General features: G+C 38.3%; 2 pseudogenes across 1 annotated transcript; both read right to left on the bottom strand.

The window, feature by feature from the left end:
• Positions 1–2,750: 2,750 nt before the first annotated feature.
• Positions 2,751–16,000, bottom strand: LOC143534346 (putative mitochondrial-processing peptidase subunit beta, mitochondrial; annotated as a pseudogene).
• A 64-nt stretch (positions 16,001–16,064) lies between these two features.
• Positions 16,065–27,026, bottom strand: LOC143534345 (putative mitochondrial-processing peptidase subunit beta, mitochondrial; annotated as a pseudogene). Its single transcript, XR_013135537.1, has 10 exons — positions 26,862–27,026; positions 26,011–26,095; positions 18,199–18,587; positions 17,359–17,644; positions 17,130–17,285; positions 16,951–17,053; positions 16,788–16,904; positions 16,646–16,680; positions 16,348–16,455; positions 16,065–16,273 (listed from the first exon to the last, which is right to left on the bottom strand). The product of XR_013135537.1 is annotated as a putative mitochondrial-processing peptidase subunit beta, mitochondrial (transcript).
• Between the last annotated feature and the right edge of the window lie 163 nt (positions 27,027–27,189).

Below are 27,189 nucleotides of genomic sequence, written 5' to 3'. Positions count from 1 at the left end.
TTTGTATACTTAATGTTTTTAACTTTTTTTTAACGAGTGACATCTTTTACGTGACTACTTTGCAACGCTATGAATTTTTTTAATTAGCCTTCTTGTTTTTATTATATGTGGTACTCTTTCAACTTCTTGCTAATCAGGGCCGGCCCAACCATTTTGGTGACCCAAAGCGAATAAAAAATCCGAAGCCTTGATAATTTATTGTGAATTCGTACTGTCTATATATTATTCCTTTTGGTTTCACTATTATTTAAATGAATAGGTTAGATATAAAACTAAAATAGTCCCCTTTCTATTTAGTAGAGGTGCACAAATCGGGTTTTTTAAATACCCGGGTTCGGGTATAGAACGGGTATTGGTAATAGTCGGGTCGGGTTCGGGTCGGGTATTGTCTCTAAAAACCATACCCTATGCATCGGGTTCGGGTCGGGTATAGAAACGGGTATTCTAAAACCGGGTATTTGAATACCCTATTATCGGATATTGGAAAAACCCTATTTACGGGTTTTTCGGTTTTTTTCCGGTATTTTTGGATTTTTTAAAAGTTTACACTTTTTAGAGGTATTTTTTGGGTATTTTTAAGGTATTTTTTGGGTATACATTGGGTATTTGAAATACCCGGTTTCGGGTATTGGAAAACCCCGGTTCCGGGTTCAGGTATTACCGGGTACAAATCGGGTTTTCGGGTATTACCGGGTACAAATCGGGTCCGGTTCGGGTTCGGGTTTTAGTGCCAAAATGCATACCCTATCCGTACCCTACGGGTAGGGTCGGGTACGTGTTCGGGTATTAAAAACCCGGGTATTAGAAAAACCGGTTCCGCATTCGGGTTTTTTGTGCACCTCTATTATTTAGAGGCTTTACTCTATAACATAATTATTACATGACAAAATTAGATTTGTATCATAAACAAAACCAACCAGGTTGCAAATGTTTTAAGAACAAGACACAAAATTACTTGATTAGAGATGTTAAAAATATATATTTGGACAACACCACACACTCAAACATATATTAACATGGATGTTTACAATTATAATGATCCCATATCATCATAATTGTTAGAAAAGAAAAATGAGCGTAAAGTTTGATTTTAATCTTTCAAACTTTGCCTACAACCGAATACAAATGTATATATTAAGGTTATAAATTAATATATTAATCATCATTTTAAGATAAATGAAATACACTTGAAATGCTGGAAATTAATATAGAAGGAATACTTTTATCTTGGATAAGATATAAAAAACAAAATTTCTGGATGGGATGAGTCTCGATCTCAGGTCAAACAGAATAGCCCTGTTGCACTTTACCATCACGATACAGCAGTAACAATTATGAAGTTTATTAACTTAATTATTATATATAAATGACAGTTTTTTTTATTTTATAAATTGAGGCCCAAAGCCCTAGCTTGGGTTGCTTATACATACGGGCCGGCCCTGTTGCTAATTGTGAGTAGTCATTTTCTTTTTCATAATATATTTTCTATTGTACTAGTTGGACTTTTGTCGTACCATAAAAGCGACATTACGAAATTACGGCCCTATACATGGTGGGTTCATGAGGTTGTTTTATATTATTTGTTTATAATATTTGTATTTTATTTTTTTTTTTGAATTTTAATTTTATTTGTTGTAAGGAAGTTAATAATATATTTAGAATTTGATGATGAAATGGTTTCACAAATAAATGAATAATTCGGTTTAAAAACTATCTGGGTTTGGTAAGACCCATGACCCCGCTTATTCTTTTAATTTTTTTTCTAAATTATAAATAATATTTTATAAAAAAAATTCTGATTCTAATTTTTAGTATATCTCTATTTTATAAGAATACCATATCAAATATTTGGTGAGATTAATAAGGAGATTTCTCACCAAATAATATGAGACCCATGAGCCTATAACCAATAGTTGAACATAATAAGGAGATTTCTCGTATATGTCCCAAGCATCATTCGGGTTATACAAGCGAAACCACTCGAAAATAGGCATCCTACATATGCATTGAGGTCTCATCTTCATGAATCCTTACATCTTTATATAACTACCTGAAAAACTTACTAGAAAACGTCAACATTAGTTGGTGAGTTCACAGGTTTGATGACTCGATATAGAAAGTGTTTGGTCGTAAAACTTGAACTACATGTGATAACTAAAACAAGTAACTTTGAACGATAATTTAAATCAAGCGACGATGATCCTCTGTAAGTTTGCAAGAAATACAAATTAATGAGACCCATGAGCCTATAACCAATCCAAAACCTTAGTTACTGCCCTAGAATCCCTCGGGGATATAATCATTTGATCCTCTAGGCTCCAGGTCACCATGAGAGGGGTTGTCAGACCCAATAGTACTATTCATACAATCCATGGCTACAAGCGCAGTTAATGGTGATAGTATACATGCCTCGGGACTTTAGGCACTGCACATGTCTACTCAAGTTCGTATAAAGATATGTACCTTGTGTTAAACGTGTCCAACACCAAACCATATTGAAGGCTCCTAAAATCTTGGAGAGTAATTAATATAATAATTAGTTTATTATTATAAGATAAGTTAGTCTTATTTTATTTAATCATATTTGTTTTAGATTCAAATTGTGTATTTGAGTTAGTATATGATTAGTCATGTATGGGCTCTATATAAGCCATACATTGTATCAAAATTATTAAGTTTTTCTCGTGTGTCGTTTTCTTAATAAAAGAGTCGATCGTGTGTTGATCAAATCTCGTGTTCGTGTTATTGATTCACCCGCTTAAAGTTCGCTTGTACTCAACTTCTAACCCGAGAAAATGTTTCAACTTACCCAGGTCCTTCATACAAAATCTAACAAACAGATTTTGTTTCGGTTGATCAATTTCATCAACTAGATCACCGGTAATAATAAGATCATCTACGTAAACGAGCACCGCCGCCACTTTATTTTCTTCGGTTCGAACAAATAAACTCGTATCGGACGAAGTAGAAACAAACCCGTTCGCCTCTAAAAATTCTCCAATTTTACCGAACCAAGCTCCCTTTAGATACTCGTTGAACTCCCTTGACGTGTACTCTCCTCCGTTATCGGACCGAAGACACTCGACATCATGTTTTATCTCCCGTTCGGCTTCGCCTTTAAACTCCTTAAATTTGCTAAAGGCCTTTGACTTTCCTTCATGAAATACACCCACAAAAACCTAGGAAAATCATCAATAAAGGTTACCATATATTACATACCCGAGATTGAAGCTTGCTTCACGGGTCCGAACACATCGGAATGCACGAGCTCTAGCGGTTTGGTTGATCGATGTGTGGAACTTTCAAATTAATGAATATCGCTATCGCAGTTAATGTTTCGGTTGTGAAGATTGAAACCACCATGACGTTGAATTTAGAGCAAGGATCCCATGGATTGGGAAATACTAAAAATTTGGATATTCAAGATTTAAATTTCGGGTCTTGGATGCCACTAGATTCAAATGTTGACGATGAATTTGAGTATAGGGAACTCATCATGCATGAAAAATTAGGTCGTGATGTTCCTTGGAAAGAATCAATGTTAGAGATTGAAGGGTGTTTGCATATTGAAAAAGACAGTAGATAAATGGTCTCATAAGTGGTGCACCATTGACCCCACCACAAAGCTAGAGGTTGGTCATGCTCATGTTTGGCATGAAAAGGTGGCCAATGAGATGGAAGTCGCATGTAGGTCATGCATACACGCATGATGCATGAGAAAGATGATAAATCAAGTGGGTATGCAAGTGTTGGGTTGTTGTGTGCTAATGATGAGTTGGTCAACTCAGTTTATATACAAGTAACAGTGAGTACCATTTATGGTAGTACAATAATTAGAGACAGTTGGTCGGTGGTGCATATCAAACCCAATAAACGGAAGAGTAAAGGTTTGTGTAACCGTGAAATTAATTGGGTGAACACACGTAAAGAAAATCGTCCAAAAGTTAATGTTGAAGAGCTAAGATTACTTTTGGGGATTAGAGACCTCGGTGGAACAAGTCAAGATTGAGAGGGAGTCTTGACGAAGCAAATATTGAGAGGGAGTGTTAAACGTAAACAATATTTGCTTGGCGTTCAAGGGCGGTTCGGTTTTGATCTCATGGGGTGGCTTGGAGGAGATCGGGATAACGATTAAATTAATTGTTATCATTATCCATTTATTAAAGATTTGGTTTAAGATTTGTTTTAATTTGAATTTGAGTTTGTTTTTTCAAATTACTATTACGTATTGGAGTTGGAGTAGGAGTAGGAGTAGGAGTAGGAGTAGGAGTAGGAGTAGGAGTAGGAGTCTTGTGTATGGGTATTATATAAACCCCAATTCTCTTTTGTTTGTTATTTGGTTCTTTTCCTCAAGTTCAGTAAACTTTTTTTTTGTTTGTAAAAAAAAAAAGTAGTATCAGAGCCTAGGGCTCGTATCGGGAAGTGAAGAAACGTGGATTGACTCACTGGTAGACGATCTACTTTCCTCGGGTGTGATTATGCTATTTCACCGATGGTTCTTTGGAATCTGGATTCTTCCACCTACAAAATGAACAGCACCGTAAACTTACCCCTCAGAAAGGGACAGAGGGGTCCTCTTTGGGGTAACCCTCCGGTGTGAGAATAAGAATTTGTAGGAGAAGATAATAATCTGAGAGTAAGGAAATTGGAATGTATTGCTTAATATAGCTGAATACTGTGTAATAGGGCATACCTCTCCTTGTGGAGTTGATGTGGTATTTATAGTGCTATGGTTTCCAATAATTGGGCTCAGACCCAATTAGGGCCTTTTTGGCCTCCTCCAATTGCTTTGCGCCATGTGTCCTTGGGACACCTGGTGCTTTTTTCATTGATTATTCTCTGACCCATGTGCAATCACGTGGTAGCACATGGGTTTTGCTGAGTTGTCCACCTTTCATTGGCAGCTGTCAACATCAGCATATTCTTATTCCTTAAAAAGATACCTTCTGGAAGGTTGTCTGACGTGCACAATCAAGGTTGCCCTAATCCTGATTTGGATAAGGACGAGGTTGATTATGTGCATGTGTGATATGCGCCTATCCTGAGGATGCGCGAGGTCTTCTCTTTATTCTCACGCGCAGATGTTTCATGCGCAGATGTGATATGCACAAGCATGTGATATGCGCCACGCGCGGATGAGCCACGCGCAGATGTGATATGCGTGAGCATGTGATATGCGTCACGCGCATAGGTTTTGGCTTTGTGCCTTCATAATGGCTTGATTTCAAGCCTCTTGTCTATATCTTGTGGGTTGACCCGCCTCGCTCGGTGTTGAGGCGGGTACATACCTCTTCAAGCCCCCCCAGTCTAATGTGTGTCTTGTCTCGCGCGAGCGAGGTAAGATAGATATTAGACTTAATAGTTTGTTCTTTTAGTAGGATTTGTCTTTTCTTCTTATTACTCATCGTTGCGCGAAATTCTATCCTTTTGGTTGAAAACAAATCGTCCCTGTACGTGGTTGGTTGTTGCTGACATGCGTCAGTGATGGAGACGTGTCAGACTTTTCGTGTGCTCGAGGTGCTACAGTTGCCTTTCATGTCCCCTCACATAGTGTCAGGAACACGTGTCGCGCTCGCGTTGGTCCTTACCCGCGAGTGGTGGCGCGTGAACTCTGGCAGCACCTGTATCGTTTCTTTTCGTGTCCCCTCACACAGTGTCAGGGACACGTGTCGCGCTCGCGTTGGTTTACACCTGCGAGTGGGGGCGCGTGAAGTCCGATCAGTACCAATTTTCCTCTCTCCTGGGCCTATAAAAGCAAGCCCTTTGAGTTTTTTATCCTTCATCTTCTTTGTTGTTTATTCAGAGCTTTCCTTTCTTTCTATTCCGATTAAGTGCCTATCTTCCAGATTTCCGTTCCTCAGAAGCAACTTGTGCCTGACTCTGTTGTATGTCTGATAGCCCAGACAACACAATCTCCCCCAGCAATCGCCGTGTGAAATCGTTAGTAATGTCTATGTTGAAGAAGACCGGCAAGGGGAAGAGGGCTGCTGAGGCCTCATCGGAGGAGGTAGGGAAGACCAAGGCAGTGAAGAAGTGGGATGAGATCCCCTGCAAACTGAGGCAGTCCGATTTTGACAGCCTTATCGCCTCTTAGGGTTTTCTCCCTGAGTATGGCTGCATGCTGCCGGCGGCCGGGCAAACGGCGGCGGACCCGCCCACCGGCTATATCTCCCTTTATTGCCATTTTTCACCCACTGCAACCTTCGTCTCCCGATGACAAGGTTTGTGGGTGCGCTGCTTAGGTTTTATGGGATTCATATATCCCAAGTCCATCCGTTTGGACTCGTGCGCATGACTCATTTTGAGTTCATGTGCAAATCTCAGCGCGAGGAGCCCACCCCTCGTCGCTTTCAATTTTTTTATAAGCCAAAGATCCAAGATTCTTGGTTCTCCTTCATTCCTCGCAGTCAGAAGGTCAAGTGCTGCACTGTTTCCTTCAAGAGCCTTCATGACTGGTCTGAGAGATTTTTTTACATTAAGGCTGGTGTGATCCCCATCCGCATGACCATGCGCGCGATCTCTTCTGCGCCTGCGGATGTGGGTGTCTTCAAGAACCCAACTGGCGCCTGGGTTAAAAAGTTGACTGCCGAACCATCCCCCGCCAAGAACATTTGCGAGGAGGCGCTGGTGGGGGTTGGTATGAGCAGGAGGTGGGCCGACAGCGCGACTGAGCCCGTTATCCAAGTTGACGGCTTGTGTAAGTTAACTCATTGCATTACTTCTGCACGAATATAATTCGTTTTGCTGATATCATTTGACTTGTTTTGTGCAGTCAGCAAGGAGTATGTCCACGCCGCCTATGATGAGCATATGGAGGGTGGCTCCGTCGCGCTGGGCGCTGGGGAGGTTGGCTTCCCCGATCGCTTCGATGACATGTTCATCCCTGTTGATCTGGGATTTCGCTTTGACAGCGACGCGGCTGGTAAGCCTTTGTACTTATGCTTATGCCTTTATGATACCAGATTTGGCTAACCTCTCTGTTGCGTGTATTGTAGACGCGCTTGAGAACTACGAGCTGGAGCTCGCGGAAGAGGAGGAGGAGGAGGAGGAGGCTGAGGTGCCCCAACTAAAGCGTAAGGCTAAAGGGAAAACTGGCGCAAGGGCCAGTAAGAAACAGAAAAAAGATGATGCCCCTGTTGTTCAGGATCCTCGCGAAGGGACTTGAGAAAACCCAGGAGTTTACCTCCAAGTTTTCCTTGTCTTCCCTGCCTAAAAAAGTGGGCAGACCTCCAGTCCACACGAGGTATGCTGCCGCTACCTCCTCCCTTCGCGCGGCGGAAAAGGGAAGCGGCGTTGCGCCTGCCGTTTCCTCTTCGACAGGTATACTTTGCTTATCCTTTATGGTTCTAAGCGCGATTCTGATAGAATTACTAATGAATCTTTGCTTACTCAAATGTTTGTAGAACCGGCGACTTTGGTGGATCAACCTCAGGCACAACAAGGTGCCGAGGCTGCGCCGAATGTCGCTTCGAAGTCCCCTGTTTTACCCTCAAAAAAGGGGAGAATGGACTTCATGGCGATGTTTAACTCGCGAACGGCGTTGCGCCAAGGTATGTATTGCGCTTTTATTTTCTGACTTTTTTCTTTTAGATCAAGTAATGAACCATTTCTTTTTGTTGATTTTTTCATAGGAGTCATAGCTGGCGTACAAGCTTCTGGCGGCACTCCTGGCGCCGGTGTGAGCGCCGTTGGTTCTGCTCCTGCTCCTGCTAGCGCTGAATCTCCCCTCATCGGGATTACTAAGGAGCAGGAAGCCGTTTTACGCGCCGACCTGGCGGCGTCGAGACCTCCCTCACCTCCTCCTGCGCGCAGCCCTCCTCGCGAGACTGGTTTTGGTTCTTCCAGGTCGCAGGAGAAAATGCCTGTTTCAGAGGAGGATGAGGTTCAAGTTGAAGGCTCCGACAGCGACCGCGCCAGCCCTGCAGCGCCACGCGATTTCGCGGCGCAGTCTTCTCGTGGGGCTGGCGCTGACTTTTCTGCTTCATCCCCGCATGTATAGGTTCATTTTTGCTCTGCTGCGCGGACTTCCATATTAGTGTTTTGATGACTTAGATCATTACTTTGTGTTTGCAGGAAGCCGATCACATTTACCGCCCGAGATAGAATATTACTGAGGACAGCTCATTTCAGTCCATGGGTGTGTGTGAGGACTTCTGGGCTCATTCTGTGCCTCCAGCTGAAAGGAGGTTTCAGGAGGACCGCGCTCGCGAGGACTTGCTCAACGATCATCTGTTTTCTGGGTCGGCTTTCTTTGCTGCCTCCCAAGAGCTTCGCTATGATTACGTAAAGGTACGTGATGCTCTTGCGGAAGCCAAGCAAGAGGCTAAAGTGTCTGCTTGGAATCTTTCTGATGCTCGAGAGAGAGCTGAGAAACTCCAAGCAGAGCTCAGCGAGAACAGAGCAAGTGCCAACACCGCCTTCGTGAAGCGCGGGCATGAGCTACAGGCTGCGCGGAAGAAGCTACAGGCGGCCGAGGCGGACGCGGCCAAGTACGCGCGTAGAGTGCGCGACTTGGAGCTGGACGCGGAGGCGCGTGACCAAGCTCTTGTCCAGTCTATAACTGACAAATCATCATTGGAGAGTGAGGTTGCGCGCCTGAAGAAGGAGCTGGCGGCCGCGCAGGCCGAGAAAGATGAAGCCTTTGCGACGGCAGCGTCTAGCCAGGAAGCACTTGATGCTGCGCGGGCGGAAAGGGAAGAGGCCTTGGCGGCAGCAGCGTCCGACAAAGAGGAGCTGAAACAGACCAAGGAAACTGTTGAGTTGTTAAACGTTCATGTGCGCGCGGAGCTGTGAGCCTCCTGCATGAGTATCTCGCGTCTTCCTCATGCTGTGAACTTCTTCATCACTAAACTCAGCGTGTTCAGTGTGAACAGAGTGACCCTCTTCCGGCGCGCGCGCCCTTTTTGTTCCATGAACAGTTTGCTTGTCAAACGCTAGCCTTTGTGTTAAGTCGGCTAACTTTTTGTGTTTGACCATCTCATTGTACTTGTCCATTAGACGTCGTTGCTCGTTTATGAGCCATTCTTTAGGGTCATTGGTTTCATCTTCTGGACCCATTGGTCCTTTTTGTTTCGCGCCGGTAAGATTTTGGAACGTGAGATCGTCTGGAGGAGTTTCAGTCTGGCCATGAGGAGTTGTGATGAAGGGATGGTTACTGGTGGTGCGCGTAGAATCACGCGGCACCCTCAGAAACTGTTGTCCCTCATTAACATCCTCACGCTTAATATCCTCCAGAACTTGATCGCTGTTACGAACACCAGAAACCATGGTGAAAAATTTTTTTTTTAGAGATCTGATGAGATTTTGTTGCCGTTGTAACAGGTGATGGCGCCAATGAAGAAACGTGGATCGACTCACTGGTAGACGATCTACTTTCCTCGGGTGTGATTATGCTATTTCACCGATGGTTCTTTGGAATCTGGATTCTTCCACCTACAAAATGAACAGCACCGTAAACTTACCCCTCAGAAAGGGACAGAGGGGTCCTCTTTGGGGTAACCCTCCGGTGTGAGAATAAGAATTTGTAGGAGAAGATAATAATCTGAGAGTAAGGAAATTGGAATGTATTGCTTAATATAGCTGAATACTGTGTAATAGGGCATACCTCTCCTTGTGGAGTTGATGTGGTATTTATAGTGCTAGGGTTTCCAATGATTGGGCTCAGACCCAATTAGGGCCTTTTTGGCCTCCTCCAATTGCTTTGCGCCATGTGTCCTTGGGACACCTGGTGCTTTTTTCATTGATTATTCTCTGACCCATGTGCAATCACGTGGTAGCACATGGGTTTTGCTGAGTTGTCCACCTTTCATTGGCAGCTGTCAACATCAGCATATTCTTATTCCTTAAAAAGATACCTTCTGGAAGGTTGTCTGACGTGCACAATCAAGGTTGCCCTAATCCTGATTTGGATAAGGACGAGGTTGATTATGTGCATGTGTGATATGCGCCTATCCTGAGGATGCGCGAGGTCTTCTCTTTATTCTCACGCGCAGATGTTTCATGCGCAGATGTGATATGCACAAGCATGTGATATGCGCCACGCGCGGATGCGCCACGCGCGGATGCGCCACGCGCAGATGTGATATGCGTGAGCATGTGATATGCGTCACGCGCATAGGTTTTGGCTTTGTGCCTTCATAATGGCTTGATTTCAAGCCTCTTGTCTATATCTTGTGGGTTGACCCGCCTCGCTCGATGTTGAGGCGGGTACATACCTCTTCAGGAAGCGTTTTGAAGATCGGGGCAGCCTCCACCGGCGAGTGTGTCCGTCGGTGGAGGGCTAGCGTGAAAAATTGGCTTATGTCGCGACTCGAAACCGCAAGACTAACAACAACAATAGACGAAGACGGTGAGGTGTTTCGGGTCAATCGTTGTTGTGCGGGAGTACCGTTTGGGACGACTGGGTGACGATATGTTCGTGGCTGTTAGAGAAGAAATATGATGGTGGTAAATCTTGATTGGCTTATGTGAAGAGGTTGGCCATGGGTTAACAAGCCGTAATATGGAGTGTTCAAATAAATTGAGTCCAACCCATTCTTTTACTTCCTGTTTATACAACAAAGGTAATCAACGTTTGATTTTTTTTTGGAACGGAACCCATCATGGTAAGTTTTTTATCGAACAAAGGTGTGTCCAGGTTCCGATCGCCGTAAGTTTCCGATAGAAGTATTCGTGAGTCGAATTAATAACCGGAAAAGAACCGCTTGGTTGAGCAAACATACTGTTCTTGTTTGGTTTTAATTTATCCATAGTAAGAATCCGATCAAACGTCTCTAGTTTTAATAGAAAGTGTCGCTAATTAGTTTAGCAAACATGCGCAAGAATTTTACCAAGATCAGTTCTTGGCAACCGGCGGTTTGTAGCGGCTGACCACTGGGGATGAGGGAGTTACAAGATGGTTCGGTACACCAGTATAACGGAGTGTAATAGGGTTGTGTGTCAACTTTGTTTAGGTGTTCATCGAGTTAAAGGTTTCAGTGATGACGTGCCGTCACCGTGTGTCGGGATGGTTAGATCTCCGTGTGTCGGGGTCGCGATGATGTGTCATCACCGTGCCGGATGATAAAATCTCTATGTGTCGGTGTAGTTTAGTGGGCTGAATCGATGACCCAACAGTCCAAGTGGTAGCGTTTTCGGGCTGTCTAAACGAGACAACAACATCAGATGTTCGAGGTCCGGTTTCGGGACCAAATTGTAACGTGCATGGCAGAAACGGTTCATGTTTTTAACAACAGCGAGGGATGAGTTACGGAGCTAGAACCGGTGGCAAAATTGGTCACATAGTTATGGTTTTGGGACTGTCAAAATAGAAGACAGCGGGCTCGATGGTTTCGGTTTGTACGAACAGTGGGTTCGTAGGAGACCGCCGAAGATGATCAAGGCATGTGATAAGGCCGTTTGGAGGTGAGTTGAATATGTCTTAGATCTTGTGTAGATTAAGAAGTAACGAACCAAGACGCAACTTCATGTGAAGGCGTGTGGCGAGACCAGAAATCAAGTCTAAAGAGATACAGGTGTTGCGGGACCATAAAAGACCTTGGAATTACCAAGTATGAACCTAGAGGGAGTGTTGGAATTCAACACTTGAGTCGAAGCCGGAAGACGTGACCTGTTGAGTTGAGTCGCAGGTTGTTCCGAGTCGAGGTGCTTCGCGTGTGTCACGATTAGAAGAAGTTTGGTGTTAAGAGGGAGTGTTAAACGTGTCCAACACCAAACCATATTGAAGGCTCCTAAAATCTTGGAGAGTAATTAATATAATAATTAGTTTATTATTACAAGATAAGTTAGTCTTATTTTATTTAATCATATTTGTTTTAGATTCAAATTGTGTATTTGAGTTAGTATAGGATTAGTCATGTATGGGCTCTATATAAGCCATACATTGTATCAAAATTATTAAGTTTTTCTCGTGTGTCGTTTTCTTAATAAAAGAGTCGATCGTGTGTTGATCAAATCTTCGTGTTCGTTTTCTTGATTCACCCGCTAAAAGTTTAACACCTTGTTTCCTCATTATCGTATAAAATAGTTTATGTTTTCTCCCCTATAGTTATAAAGCGGTAAAGAGTAAAAAGGGGCCATGAACTCACAGTGTGAGCTCAGATTTAGTTGGCTAAGAAATTCATTTGAGTTTGATTTCCCGTAGTTGTTGTTGAAGGCCATCATGCTCTCAGCAACCTCACCAACATAACTTGCCAGTTTACTGTCATAGTTTCCAAAGTAAACTCATGATTTATTTATGTAATCACAAACTTATGTATAAAAATAGATAAAACTACGTATTAATATAAAAAAAAGTTTAAAACAATGGTTGGTGATAGATACCTCCCAGGCCAACGGATCATAGCCATTAATGGTAATTGAAAAAAAAGATGGGCCGGTGCTATCGCGAAACAATTGGGCCCATTTGAACCAGGTGGGTCTGTTTTTGATCATCATGGGGACTTTGTAAACAGACCCACCTGGGTCAAACGGGCCCAAACGTTTCCCGATAGCACCGACCCATCTTTTTTTTTCAATTACCATTAATGGCTAGGATCCGTTGGCCTGGGAGGTGTCTATCAGTTGGATTCTAAGAGTTCTTAAAGTTCATAAATTTTTTGGAGTTCTGGAAAGAACTCAACCCATACACACACACACACAGCAACAACACCAAAAACAATAACAATAGCAACGAACCCTGTATTATGTTTTCCTGTTTTGTTCCATGATCCATTCATCGCTTGCATGAGCATTAAAACTATAAAATCTGGATCTGTCCATGATGCTCCTTTGAAAGCAACAGCAAAATGAGCAAGAGAAGTATCATCATCCCTCATACGAATCTGGTTATTATTATAATTAGTTAAAAACTAGGAAAAAGAAATGCAAGAAATAAAATAAAATCCTAGCTACCTCAGAGCCAGTGAATATTGCAGGTTGTTTATCCAGCAACTGTGTTGTAGTAATAGGATTAGCAGGTAGTTTTGTGAACAACTTGTTGACCTGATCTACAACATCATCATGCTTAACCACAGGTCCGTAGGCTGTAATCACCATTCTGTGGGGAGCATAGTGTGTTGAAAAGTAGTCTTGAATATCTTTCTTTGTAATCTTCTTGATGTTTTCTGCAGGTCCAAGAATCGTCCTACCAAGGGGACCGCCTCGGAATGCAGCAGCATGAAGATGATCTAGCATCACTTGCTCACTCCCCTGAAACGAACCGGCATTCAGTATACTAGGGGTGTTCATCGATTTGGTTGATTTGATTCGTTTGGTTATGAGATTTTTCACCCTAATAAAAAAAATCGAATACGAAAAGGTAACACTCGAACCGTAATTGCTCCTAATTCAATTTGGTTCGGTTTCAGTTAAAACCGAACAAACTGATTTAAACCACAAATTCAACAATTTTGCCTATATTTACTTTATGTTTATGTCCTGGACAGCCGTTTGAAGTCCATACAACATCAAAATATTCAAACAAACACAACATATAAATCGCAATCAAATAAAACCGCATCCGAAAATTGAACTATGAATTTGGTTTTTCTGAACACCCACCCCTACATTATAGTATAATACAATTTGTCCCTTTTCATCAATTTCTTCAAAGCATTCAACTTTGGGCTTAAAAAAATACAACTTTAATACTGTTATCATAGTAAAAAGGTATTTGTTTAAAAAAATAATACAACTTGATAATAATAATAATAATTGAAAAAAACAAACCTTTTGTTCTTCCATGTGACTAAGAATGAAATCACGCTCATGATTAATAATAGTTTCTTCAAAAGTGGGATTCTGCAATGCATCCGATAGAGTATGCAGCGCCTTAGGCACATCACTGCCTTGAGAGTAATAAGCAGTGTGCTCTTTGTATGTACGCCCATTAATATTATTATTGGATGATATGATACAACGGTGGAGGAAATTAGCAACCCCGTTGGTCTCTACACTCTCAAACCTTGACCCGGCGTCAACGTAAACGACAACGCCTGTAGTAGCTGTCTCCGAGCTTACATTACTGGGCTCGACGGCAACACGGAGACCGTTGGAAAGAGTGGCCAAGTTTGACTGCGGACACGTCAGCTGGTTGAAGGCCGGAGAGCAGAGTGTTTTTGAGGGTCCGGCGCATTGTGTGAGTTTGGCGAGATCGGCGGGAAGATGATCTAGGGTGGGTACTGTGTTTTGTTTGGGGTTTTGCTGACTTTTTTTTAAACGGAGTTTAATAACAAATACAACCACAACCCTGGCCCAATGGACATAGATCGGGGTTTCAGGTATGGAACCAGTTTTGGTATGACCGGTTATTGGAAAATCGGGTATTGGTCATACCCGGGTTGGTTATCGTCTCTTAAAACTTTATGCATCGTATTTGACTCGGGTATAGAACAAAATATTCTAAAATCGGGTATTTGAATATTTTATTTTCGGGTATTTTCAGGTTAACATTGAAATTTTTAAGGGGCTGCACTTTTTGGAGGTTTTTTTCGGGTAAGTTCGGGTATTGATTAGGTATTTCGAAAAAACCTGGTTTGGGGGGGGGGGACTCAGTTTCGGGTATGGAACCAATTGCGATCTTTCGGGTATTACTGGGTACAAATTGAGTTCAGTTGCGGGTGCGGGTTTTGGTACTAGAATCAGGGTAGGGTCGGGTAGTAAAAATCGAACATATAAAAACCCGGCGGGGTTCGGGTTTTTAGTACATCTCTACTTAAAGCATCAACAACGTTAGAACTCCACAAACCATCACATCAGATTACAAACGTTTCTAAAAAATCATTACTTTCTTTTAGAACACCAAACTTTCACATTAACACCCGCCACTACAATTAGTTTAATCTAAAAAACTTTTATAACATATTTATTTTTATTTTTTTATAATTTTGTTTATATTTAACTATTAAAATATGCATTTAAATTAAATAATTTTTTTAACTAAATAAAGCATTTAAAAAAAAGTACATTAAACCTTTTTTTAAAAGACTAATAAAAAAGCAAGAGTGTTTGTAATCCTTTTAGTAAGGGTAGCCTTTATTATCCCATGGCCCAACGAACATTGCGATGAAGAACTACAGGATAGGTTTGAGACATGGATGATTGAACATGATAAAACTTACCACTGCCTTGAAAAGGAGAAGAGGTTTCAGATTTATAGTAAGAAAGTAAGAAATAGCAATAACTACTAGTTAACCTTTGCATACTATCAACCCATTCGTAGATTTAACCTTGTTAGAGTTCGCAGGACGCTACTACCAACCCGTGCATAGACGTTGAGTGGTAGTTATAATACATAAAAGTCTAAAAGAGTTAAAGTTAAAAGGAAAATTGGATTTTAATAATCTCAACTTAATGTATTTGGCCAATAATAATCCCAACTTTGAAAATAGCTGTCACTGGTCCCAACTTTCACCCTATTTGTTTTCATTGGACCACTGTTAAAAAAAACTTAACGGCGTTAAGTTTTTTCGAAATTTCAAATTTATATTTTAGGGCTTTTGATCGAAATGAGAATACGAGTCGATTAATATAAAACTTACCTCCAAATGGTGGTCCAAACGACTAAAAGATGCTTCAATTCCGGTGTTTAAACTTTTAATTAACAAAAAGCAAGATGTTTGAAGCGCCATTTCAAGTTAAGTCTTACATCAATCGATTCACATTCTCATTCCGATCAAAAGCCCTAAAAAATCAATTTGAAATTTGGAAAAAACTTAACGTCGTTAAGTTTTTTTAATGGAGGTTCAATGAAAACAAATAGTGTGAAAGTTGGGATCAGTGACAGCTATTTTCAAAGTTGAGATTATTATCGACCAACTGCATTAAGTTGGGATTATTACAATCCAATTTTCCAAGTTAAAAATACACAAGACTCGCTAAGGCTTGACAAGCCTAAACGATCTCACCACACAAGACTTGAGTAACATACATAAGGTGAATAAAATATGTTGATGCTTTAACAATATATATACTTGACATAAAATAATAAAGATATAGGTATTTGTGGATAATATGCCTCCATTTATTATAAACAAAGAAGACACGTTGACTTTTTAGTCAAATGTACTATGAAGTGACATTAGCTCCTTCAACTCTTAGGAAAATCCATTATCCATTACATCAATGAGTTATTTTATAGGCCTCTCGAGAGACTGGCCTGGGTCGGTCGCCCTCCCTTTTCAACTATATCTAGTCATTTTTTAACAATGTGAGCGTGGAATAAGTAAGTGCGAGAATGTAAAAGTTTGTAGTCTGTCAGTCGCTTGGTAGGTCCGGATGCTACCACTGCTATATCCTGCAATCAAATCTTGAAATATGTAAGCTTATAATATTCTAACTATGAATAGGTGAGGCATATATTAATATTACCTGATCATATATAAATCTGTTGGCGACACGTTTGAAGCTAGCAACATCAACTGCATCAATTTTGTGAAATAACTCGACAAGTGGGATTCTACGCCCATATGTAATAAACTGCAAAGAAAGACAATGACATAGTATACTTTGGGATAGCGGCGCAGCTTGTTGCTCGCTTACCCATTATCCAGATTTAGTTCGGTTTGTGTTATATATAAAAGGATCAATATTTCTAAAGAGGATTCTACCTTGTATATTTACATCAAGTCACATGTAGCGTTTGGTTAATATTAAGTGTCCGGTGTACCTTTCGTCCAATGTCTTCAGCCGCGTTGGTTCCATGTGTGTTAAAAAAAACAGTGAAAATTTAAGCTGCAAAGATTTTTATTAAATAAAGGACTTTGTTATTTCATCTTGCATCAAGCAAATGATAATATGATATGCTTTTTCAAGGAATAATAAAAGGACCTGATTTTGAGCACGAATAATATCATCATCGTCGACCCATTTACATAGTCTGCAGCATATCTCTTTCATTATTCCACAAGCCATCAGGCTGCATTAAGCTAGCAATCAGTAATCAGATATAATATAAAGTTTATCAGCCTAAACTCACCTTAGCAACACCGTAGACGCCAAATAGTCCGGTGTCTTTATAGTTGGTGTTGAAGGCCATCGTGCTCTCAGCAACTTCACCAATCCATACCAAATTGCTGTCATAGTTTTCAAAGTCAAATACACACACACACAACAACAACAACAACAACAACAATAACAATAACAATAGCAATAGCAACCGACCCCGTATAATGTGTTCTTGTTTTGTTCCATGATCCAAGCATAGCTTGCATGAGCATTAAAACTACATAATCTGGATCGGTCCATGACGCTCCTTTGAAACCAACAGCAAAATGAGCAAGAGGAGAATCATCATCCCGTACACGAATCTGGTTATTATTATTATAATTAATTAATAATTAGGAAAATGCAAAATATTAAATAAAATGATTAAAATCCTACCTCAGAGCCAGTGAATATTGCAGGTTGTTTATCCAGCAACTGTTTTGTAGTAACAGGATTAAGAGGTAGTTTTGTGAACAACTTGTTGACCTGATCTACCACATCATCATGCTTAACTGCGGGTTCTGTGGGGTCCATAGTGTGTTGAAAAGTAGTCTTAAATATCTTTCTTTGTAAAATTCTTGATGTTTTCTGCAGGTCCAAGAATCGGCCTACCGAGGGGACTGCCTTGAAATGCAACAGCATGCAGATGATCAAACATTACTTGCTCGTTCCATGTTTGCGCCTTAAACCAACATTCACTACATAAATCACACATAAGGTAATCACCCATTTCAAAGATATATAAAGTATTCAACTTTTTTTTTTGATATATTGGTATCTTTTAATTTCAAATATAAGAATCCAATTACAATAAAGAGGCAAGTAAGCGGACAACAAGCTGCGCCGCCACCACCTTCTGAATGGCAAAACCGATCCTACTGAAAACGATTTTAATATTTGTAACATAATAATGAAAACGAACTAATGAGGTATTGGTTTTATTAAACTAAGTCTAGAAAGAAATATGAATTAATCGGTCTATAAAGGAACCGAATGAGTAAATGTTCGTGTTCGTTTATTTAACTTTAACCGAACATGAACATATGAACAAAATTTTTGTGTTCATGACTTCATGTTTGTTCATCTAAAATTGTTCATCAATTTAAACAAACCTAATAGAACAAACATAAATGAACGCAAATGAGCAATGAACATATACATATAATTTAAACAAGCCCCTTTTCACGTATTTATTACAATAAAAATGAACGAACGTTCATGAACATAAGTAACAACCTGTTCCATCTGACGAAGAATCAAAGTACGCTCCCGATCAATGAGTGTTTCTTCAAACGTCGAATTCTGCAATGCATCCGATAGAATATGTAGTGCCTTTGGGACAATATTATGATCACTTGTTCCTTGGACGTAATAACCAGTGTGCTCCTTAGATATATGCCCATTAATCATATTACTATTATTCTTAGATGAAGCAGATGATATGATACAACGCTGGAGGAAATTAGCAACCCCGTTGGTCTCTACCGACTCAAACCGAGACCCGGCATCCATGCACACCCCGACACTTGTAGACGTGTCTTTGAAGGCCACATTGGATTCAGTGACAACACGGAGACCGTTAGAGAGAGTTGTTAAGTGTGTATCGGGGTATGTAAGCTTACGAACTGCCACGAGAGTATCCGTTGAACCGAACCAGTTTGGATTTAAAACCGTTTCACCCAAACCGGTCCCAAACCGCCAGTTTCAGGACCGGTTCCCCTTAAGATCTATCAAACCGGAGTTAAAACCGAACCAGCTTGTTTAAAACCGGTTTATAAACCAGACCGAACCGACGTGACCAGGCCGGCCTATGTTGCTTCTAAACCGGTTTTGACCAGCTATTGACCAAACCGGTTCGGTTTGGGTTTAAAACCGGTTTTGTACACGTCTACTTAGTAGTGTATGTTATTCTCAAGTCGGATCAGATAATAGAGGCTGTTTGGGGTGGGTTAGGTGTGTAATTTAGGGATGAGATTGGTACCATAATTGGAAAATGAATACCATTTTTTTTGGAAATGTGGGTACTGAATATATCGGTATCGTTTCGTACAACATCGGTTCGGTGTGATACCTGTACTTATTATAAAATGTTCATATGTAATATGTATATAGTTTCGGTGCAGTAACATCCCAATCTGGATGCATGGTTTCATTAACATGTCATTTGGTAGTTGGTAGCATCCTAAAGATTCTGATAAGAGACTACCACTTAATCGGTTAACACAAAATCGTGTTTGGTTCATTAAAATGAAACCCCTGTATCAATAATGGAGCCTCTAAGTTTGTCAAATTTATAAACATTTTGAATGGAGCAATCTAAATTTGTCAGCCCTCTTAAAAACTCAGATAGTGGGTTCCGAACGGCCCATGAGTTCATGTTATTTAATTTGACTCATATTTGTATAATTCAATAGTTCACTCACCAACTTAAACAATAATTAAAAAAATGGCCATATGTTCATGCAAAATCATTTGCTATAACAAAAAAGTGAATTCCAAATAACATAACGAGTTAAAAACAACTCTAATATACACCATTCGGATCGTCTTCACAATTACAAAACGATTTGCACAAAAACATTGTACTTCAATATTTCAAACTTAAGGTTAAAGCATATACTACAATCAACCTAAGCTATAGACATCCATGATTTCTTAATCTCTTAACCAAATACATTAAGTGTTTTACAATTAGTATTACATGTTATTCAAATTGTTAGATGCTATGGATGTTATATTATAATATAGCATAGATAGATAAAAAAGATGTGAATATATAAATGAATTAATAATTAATTGAAAGAAGGTGGCTTTTTTGAGTTTTTCCTCTAGCCAGCTCATAAATATACTAATGATCAAATAAATGTAGGCCCATCTACTTTATGTTGAGTACCCGTGACCGTGAGGCCGTGAACTCTATGTTACACACATATAGAATTATAGAATATAGATAGATAACCTATATGGGCCATTATGAATTATTAATGGGACCGACCTCAGGGGTGTTTACAGCAACTTAATTGGACTCTAAATATATGTTTTTGTAGCAAATTAAAGTTGATTGAGACATTTTTAGTGGAGTCGTAGCTTAAATCAGTAGTGTTTTGAGTATAAGTAGGGATGTTTATAATTTCAAAGAAACGGAATTCAAATCAAACTTGATTTCCTATTTTTTAACTTCTTAATCAGCATCCGAACGGATTGTAGAGCCGTATTCTAAAATTTAAATATTTCGACGGAGCCGAAATAAAAAGACGGGTAAGCCTTAGTGAGTAACGAAATATATAAGGTAATTTTAAACGACATTAATGTTATAATAATAATATACATAACAAAAGTATAGTATGGACCCGATAGCTTTTATGGATAAAAATAAGAATTTTGCTCGATATATAATAACATGAAGATCCATACCTGTTTTATAAATATGTAAACATATAAAATTAGCCCTCAAAATTACGGCTCGGCCGGTTGTCCGGCAAACCCTATGCTTGTGCCGGCCATGCCGGATTGTATACTTAAAATCGATACATTGATAATGATAAGTATTCGAGTTCCTCTAACAAAAGTCTTTAGGTTCGAATTAAGTTTTCATTGATTTTCTACCTTTAACCCCTTAATGCCAACAGCTAATAAGGCTTATTGATAAAGATTACGGTGTCACTTGAGTTTCATATGTGCAGGCGTATATAAAAAATCTAAACAAACGTGACATCGTAGCCGGCATGCTCAATCGACCCGCAACGTACACTTATAACAAAATTAAAAGTCTAGTACATTTAAGTTATGTTTTGAATTCAAATATGCATGCAGTAGGAATTCGTTTATAGTTGGTAGCTTGTACATATGCATTTTGTTTGATTTTTTTAGGTTTTTAGATTGATAAATATAAAATAAGTTTGCTACAAATTTATTGATTTATGTGATAATGAACATAGATAAACATTGGTCAAACTTGTGAACGACGTGTCAAGTCTGAGGAAAGATTTGGTCGATCTTTTTCGTTGAAATCTCAATTTTTTTCCGTTTCAAATTGATGTGTCAGCATCTTCCAAATTTACTTATTCCATAAAAAGTAAAAACCCAAACCCATCCTACCCTCCAAACCATACACATGTATACAATACACCTATGTATTATTATTTGCTTGCTATAATTTTATGTATATATTTGGTATTTAAAATATATATGAAAACAATTTCAAGAATTATAGGCATGTTTTAGGATCTTAGAGAACCTGCGTGCAAACAAGTGCGATGAGGTGCAAATGCCTCGCTTTATCAGCTCATCAATCGTAGGTAGCTGAATTAGGACGATATACCAGCCAAAAAAGATAAATTTGATCGGAAGCCGTTTGTTGCAAAAGTAGACTAAATTCCAAGTGGGAAAGAGTTTATTCTCGATATTAATCTCATTGATTTTACAAAAACCTCTATATGAATTATATTGGCACCGATTGGGATACGTAATATTGAGCAAGATAATAACATAATACTTAACGGGTTGTTTGTTAGCCTTTTAATAATACTATTAAGAGGCTAACGCTGAACATGTCAAACATGAAGCGTATTTGGCTCAATTAAAATTTAAAAGACAACTCTTAATGGTTAATGAAGCATTAATTGAGAAATTTTCAGAGTCATGCTGAATAATTCATAGACTACCTTTTAATCGATCAGGTCTTTTAATGGAGGTTCAACACAAGATGACCATAGAAACACGAAGTTTAATCAGGAAAAAACTAGAAAAGCCACAAAGACATTCACTTATATGCTTATCTATGGCACATATTATAATTCTTAACCATGTTTGTTTATGAAATTAAATATGATTATGTTATATACATCACCTATAAATGTTTGTGAAATTCGGACGGTTCTTTATTTATATCAAATATGGATATAAATCTATCTTGTATCTTTGTAATAGTGTAACCTACCTTTAACTTTATGTTAATTGTTAATCTATGAATATCATGTGTTAGGCAACTCTACTGTTTGTCCAGTTGATCTTCATAAATTGTGCACTTAATTAACTCGATTTTTGGATATTTAATATATTCAGACATAAGAAACAATATAAATTTTTAAAGATAAAGGTGGAGACTGGAGAGCATGTTGATTACTTTTCGGTCGAGCAACATCCCATTTCAAAATTAAATTATTGGGTGTATATAGTGACAAATAAATATCATATTTTATTTAATAATAGATCCAAAAACATTCATCTGGAGTGTCAATAAAATAAATAGAACATGGAATTTAGTGTAAAAATTGTAGTCTTGTGTTAACATATATTCCGTGTCGTTTTAAGTAGTGTTGGCTTAGATAAAAAGTTAAAAGGGTAGTGTTGGCTTAAAAATTTTGTTCATATGTAACCAATACCAAATTAAGAAAAAAGATTTGCATTAAAAAATATACTTCGTTAAAAAAGTTAAGCGTAGCATGAATTATAATGAAATCCGCCCCTGATGTTAGTGATACAAAGTTAAAAACTGCATGTATTCTCTTGAAGTTTTATCCACAAGCCATATATCTAACGTTGCATTATGGAAATTTAAATTCATCAAGTGATTATATACTATTAAACTATGAGAAGGCATCACGTAAATTACAATTATAAGATTACGTGTCGTTAAAACTATAGTGAAAATTATAACACAAATATAAACTAACTAGGAATTTACCCGGCACAACATAAAACTCAAGCGTTGTCATTCTCGAGCGTTGAGATGATAAGTCGACGTGAATTCAGTCGGCTTCTTACGATACCGGAACAAAAACGGCATTTGGTCGGTTTTCGTTACGGTGGTACTAGAAATAAAACAAAAGGCACTGACTTTACGCGAATTTGGTTAGTTTCTTTCTCGTTCGTTACGGTACCGGAACTAAAAACAAAATATAAAAAGGAAAACTGGCATACGGTCTGTTTTCGTTATGGTCGTTATGGTATCGGAACTAAAACAAAAAAACCAAATGGCATCAAAGCCCTAGCATTGTCAGTCTCGGACGTTGATGCAGTGAGTTTACACGAATTCAGTCTGTTTCTGTTACGTAAACATTCAGTCTTTTTCTGTTACGTAAACAAAAATGACGTTAGGTCGGTTCTCGTTACATTCGCTATACTAAAATAGACAATCAAAATGGTATGGACAAGTTTGGTGCCGCACTTGGTTAGCGGCATCAAACTTCTCATTTATATATATATATATATAATTAGGCATAAGACTTGAGATGGAAATAAAATGACATAAAATAATATAAAAGAAAAACTTACGGTGTTAGGCTATGTGTAGTGGAGGGGCTACAATTGGGGACGAATTGTGACACGTGGCGCCCAGTCAGCAAAATGGGCGAATTTGTTTTTGGGGTGTAATGGTGTAGGGGCTACAAGTTGGGCCCACAGTATCATTATTTATTATTTTCTTTTTATAATTAAACGCTCCTTTTATATTTCTTAGAACATCCAAACGGTTTCTTCAAATAATTAAATAAAAACCAATTTTTTCAAATATATTAAATAAAAATGCATTAAAATTAAAAAGAAATACAAAAAAATACATAACTAAAAATATAAAAAAACATATACTATAGCTCGGTTGGCGTACATGTTTAGGTTCGGGTCGAAAAATTGAAACGGATAGCTCGGGTGGCTCGGTTGGTACATATACATATACATATACATATACATACACACACAACATATATTCATATATACATATACATATATATACATACACAACATATATACATATACATATATATACACATACACAACATATATACATATATATACACACACAACATATACACATATACATATACATATATACATATATATACACCACAACATATATACATATATACATACATATATATCACACACAACATATATACATATACATATATATCACACACACAACATATATACATATACACATACATATATATACACACACAACATGTAATAAAATAATAATATTTCTTCTTCCACGGCGACAAAAACACCCGCCCCCCGCCCCTTTTCGCCCACATATCGCCCGGGGGGGGTGTTTGCGCCCAATTTCGCCCCTTTGTCGCCCGAGTCCACGCCCACTACACTCAGCCTTAGTATTTGTTCAATTATTATCATGTTGGATCGGTAAATTTTATTATTTAGACTTCTGTAATCATATATAGATAATTAGAGTTTTATATAGGAATATTCTCTAAATGATCTATTTGAAGAGAGAGACATTGAGTTGGGCTACTTTCCTTCCGGTAATGCCTTTCTCCGCGGTCATCTTACCCTTCTACTTACTGGCCCTTCCTTGTCATTGTAGTAGGCTTGTTTGCAAGAGAGAAGAAGCAGCTTCAACGATGCAATATAGAGACTACTGACCCTATTGTTGTACCTAGCCGTCTGAATTTAAATGACCCATTATTAATCAATATTCTTAAAATGGACCAACAATTATGGACTAGAGCGAAATGATTTAAAAAGATTTGAATATCGTCTGCTCCGTCCAGATTTAAAGTGAATCCCGTCTTTCCCATCTAATTTTAAATAATCCCGTCTTTCTCGTCTAAATTTTTAATAATTTCGTCTTTTTAGACCAAATTTTTAGAATTTTTTTGTCTTTTTCTCTTAACACTTTTTCCTCTTTCTTTCAACCTCTCTCTCTTTTTTTTCTTCTCTATCTTCATCATCATCATCATCTTTTCTTATTCATCACCGAAAATAAAATGAAAAACCATTAATAGAAAATGGTCAAGTTTCAGATTTCTCGTCGTTGATCGAAAATTATTACTATGATTTATGTAACAATGATGAAGATGACGATAAAGCCGCTCCGTGTTTAATGAAATCTTTCTCCTCGGACAAGTCAAAATCTAGAAATCGATGGAGATGATGAATAAAAAGAAGATGATGATGATGATGATGAAGAAAAAAAAAGAAGAGAGAGGTTGAAGGAGAGAGAAAAATATATTAGAGAAAAATAACAAAAAAATTTTCTAAAAATTTGGACTGGAAAGACGAAAAAGACGGATTCACTTTAAATCTGGACGGAACATACGAGATTCAAATCTTTTAAATCTCGTCGCTCCAGTCCATATTTGTTGATCCATTTGAGAAAATATTGATTATTAATGGATCATTTAAAATTTCTCTCTCTTCAAATGGGTTATTTAAGAAATTTTCCCGTTTTATTTCTCTTGTGAGAATTTTATTAAGTGTAATAGTAACTTGTTTTACTTTATATTTTCTTCTAAATTTTAAAAACACTCACAAACACATATATCTTAGGCTATTTTGTTGTTGAAAGACGTTCATGACGTTTTCATGTCATGTAAACATGCTAACATCTGAAACAACACCTCGCTCCAAGCCAAAAAATGCGTTAAATATAATTAAGTGGAATCCGTCCTTGCACACACCAATCAAAGTTTTTTTCCCTTTTTTGTTAATCTCTAGCAAGCTAATTACAACGTGATAGTTAAAAGGTATATTAGTTAAAACTTATTGTCTACATGATAATAATATGACAAGACATTATACGCTTTTTAGTTATTACATAACACATAACCTTTAGAGCTAATTTAGTTTAGACTTAAAAGGGGTTGGAAATAGAAAAGTATTAAACACAAAGGCAAATTCTAAAGGTACACAATCTACACCTATTAAGTAGGTATATTTGCACACCATTCAGCATACGTTGCGTATGCTGTAATACTTTTTCAGATATCATACGATTCGTATGTAATGTTATACGGTTCATATGGCTTTTGTATAAACAATACGAATAATATGAAAAGCATACGATTCATATGAACAACTTTTAAGTAAAATTAATAAACGCTTCGTATGTAATGTTATACGGTTCATATGGCTTTTGTATAAACAATACGAATAATATGAAAAAACATACGATTCATATGAACAACTTTTAAGTAAAATTAATAAACGCTTCGTATAAAAAGGATACATTTCGTATAGCTTAAATACGAATCATTTAAAATGTATACCGTTCGTATTTGAATGTGTAACAAAATAAGTTTTACTTGTAACCATCCAAAACAAAGGCGTAAGCTTTGTCTCCAACAATAGTGATTGCATGTGAGTTTCTTGCACCAGGATATCCTTTTTGGTTCAACTGCAAATAATAATATTTGCAGTTAGTAAATATGGTTTATTTGGTAAAATCAGAAATCATGAACCAGTGATCAATTATTGACATAACTAACATCTAAAGATGAATAAACAGGACAATAATTATGGTTTAAATGAATTTGATAATGATTTAGCTTGAATTCAAGAACAGTAGAACACTAATTCAATGATCCCTTTAAATAATTACTTTCATATCAATGAATTTTGCAGCCTGCTTCTACTGGAGAACAAAGTGTAACCTAACTGGGGCTGTAAATAAACCGAATGTTTGAAGAACTGTTTGACGGGCCATTCGACCATGCCTGCTCTTTTAATATATGACGAACACGAGCAAGGAATTTCGTTCCATTAACTAAATGAATGAACACGAACATAGGCCATGTTCCTTCAATTGTGAAGACTTTGGGTCGGTTTTGGGTTTGACCTAAAAAAGACGAAACCATGAACATTTCTAAATACTAAACTCACATAGTTGTATAACAAATACATAAAAATAAAAGCATTAACATTCATCAAACCCCAAAATAGTTTGAAAAGGAAATTACTGCTAAATCCATCCAAATTACTAGAATTCACACATACAACAAAAAAAGATAACGTTTACGTGCGTCAACAATAAAAGATAAAACCATAATAGCTAAATTGTGCATTTATCATACTAGGCATCATCATCATAAACCATGATCCTCGTCACTACTATCACCAAAATCATCATCATCACCGTCACCTCTATCATCATCATCACCAACACCACTAGCATCATCATCACCTGCATCATCACTACCGTCATTACTAGCATTATCACCAACATCATGAAAGCCCGACTCCTCCTGCGGCCGCGACTCCTTTGGCGGTGGCACATCATCAGTGGGACTGTTCCTGTCTCTAACCAACCACTCTATCATCCTCTCCATCCTTATCATACGCTGCTCCATATTAATTAATCACATATACTGATTCACCTGTGACAACTGCCCAATCCGACCCGACCCAGGTACCCGTTTTCGAATCCGATTCTTTTTATGATTTAAAATTTGTTTATTAATCTTTGTAAATTTAACATTAAATAAATTATAT

Source organism: Bidens hawaiensis, unplaced genomic scaffold (genome assembly GCF_021521415.1).
Source record: "Bidens hawaiensis isolate Kalapana, Puna unplaced genomic scaffold, B.hawaiensis_p1.1 tig00010132_1, whole genome shotgun sequence".
NCBI classification, from domain to species: Eukaryota; Viridiplantae; Streptophyta; class Magnoliopsida; order Asterales; family Asteraceae; genus Bidens; species Bidens hawaiensis.
Note: the sequence above shows the minus strand (reverse complement) of the source record. Positions and strands in the feature narration are given on the sequence as shown.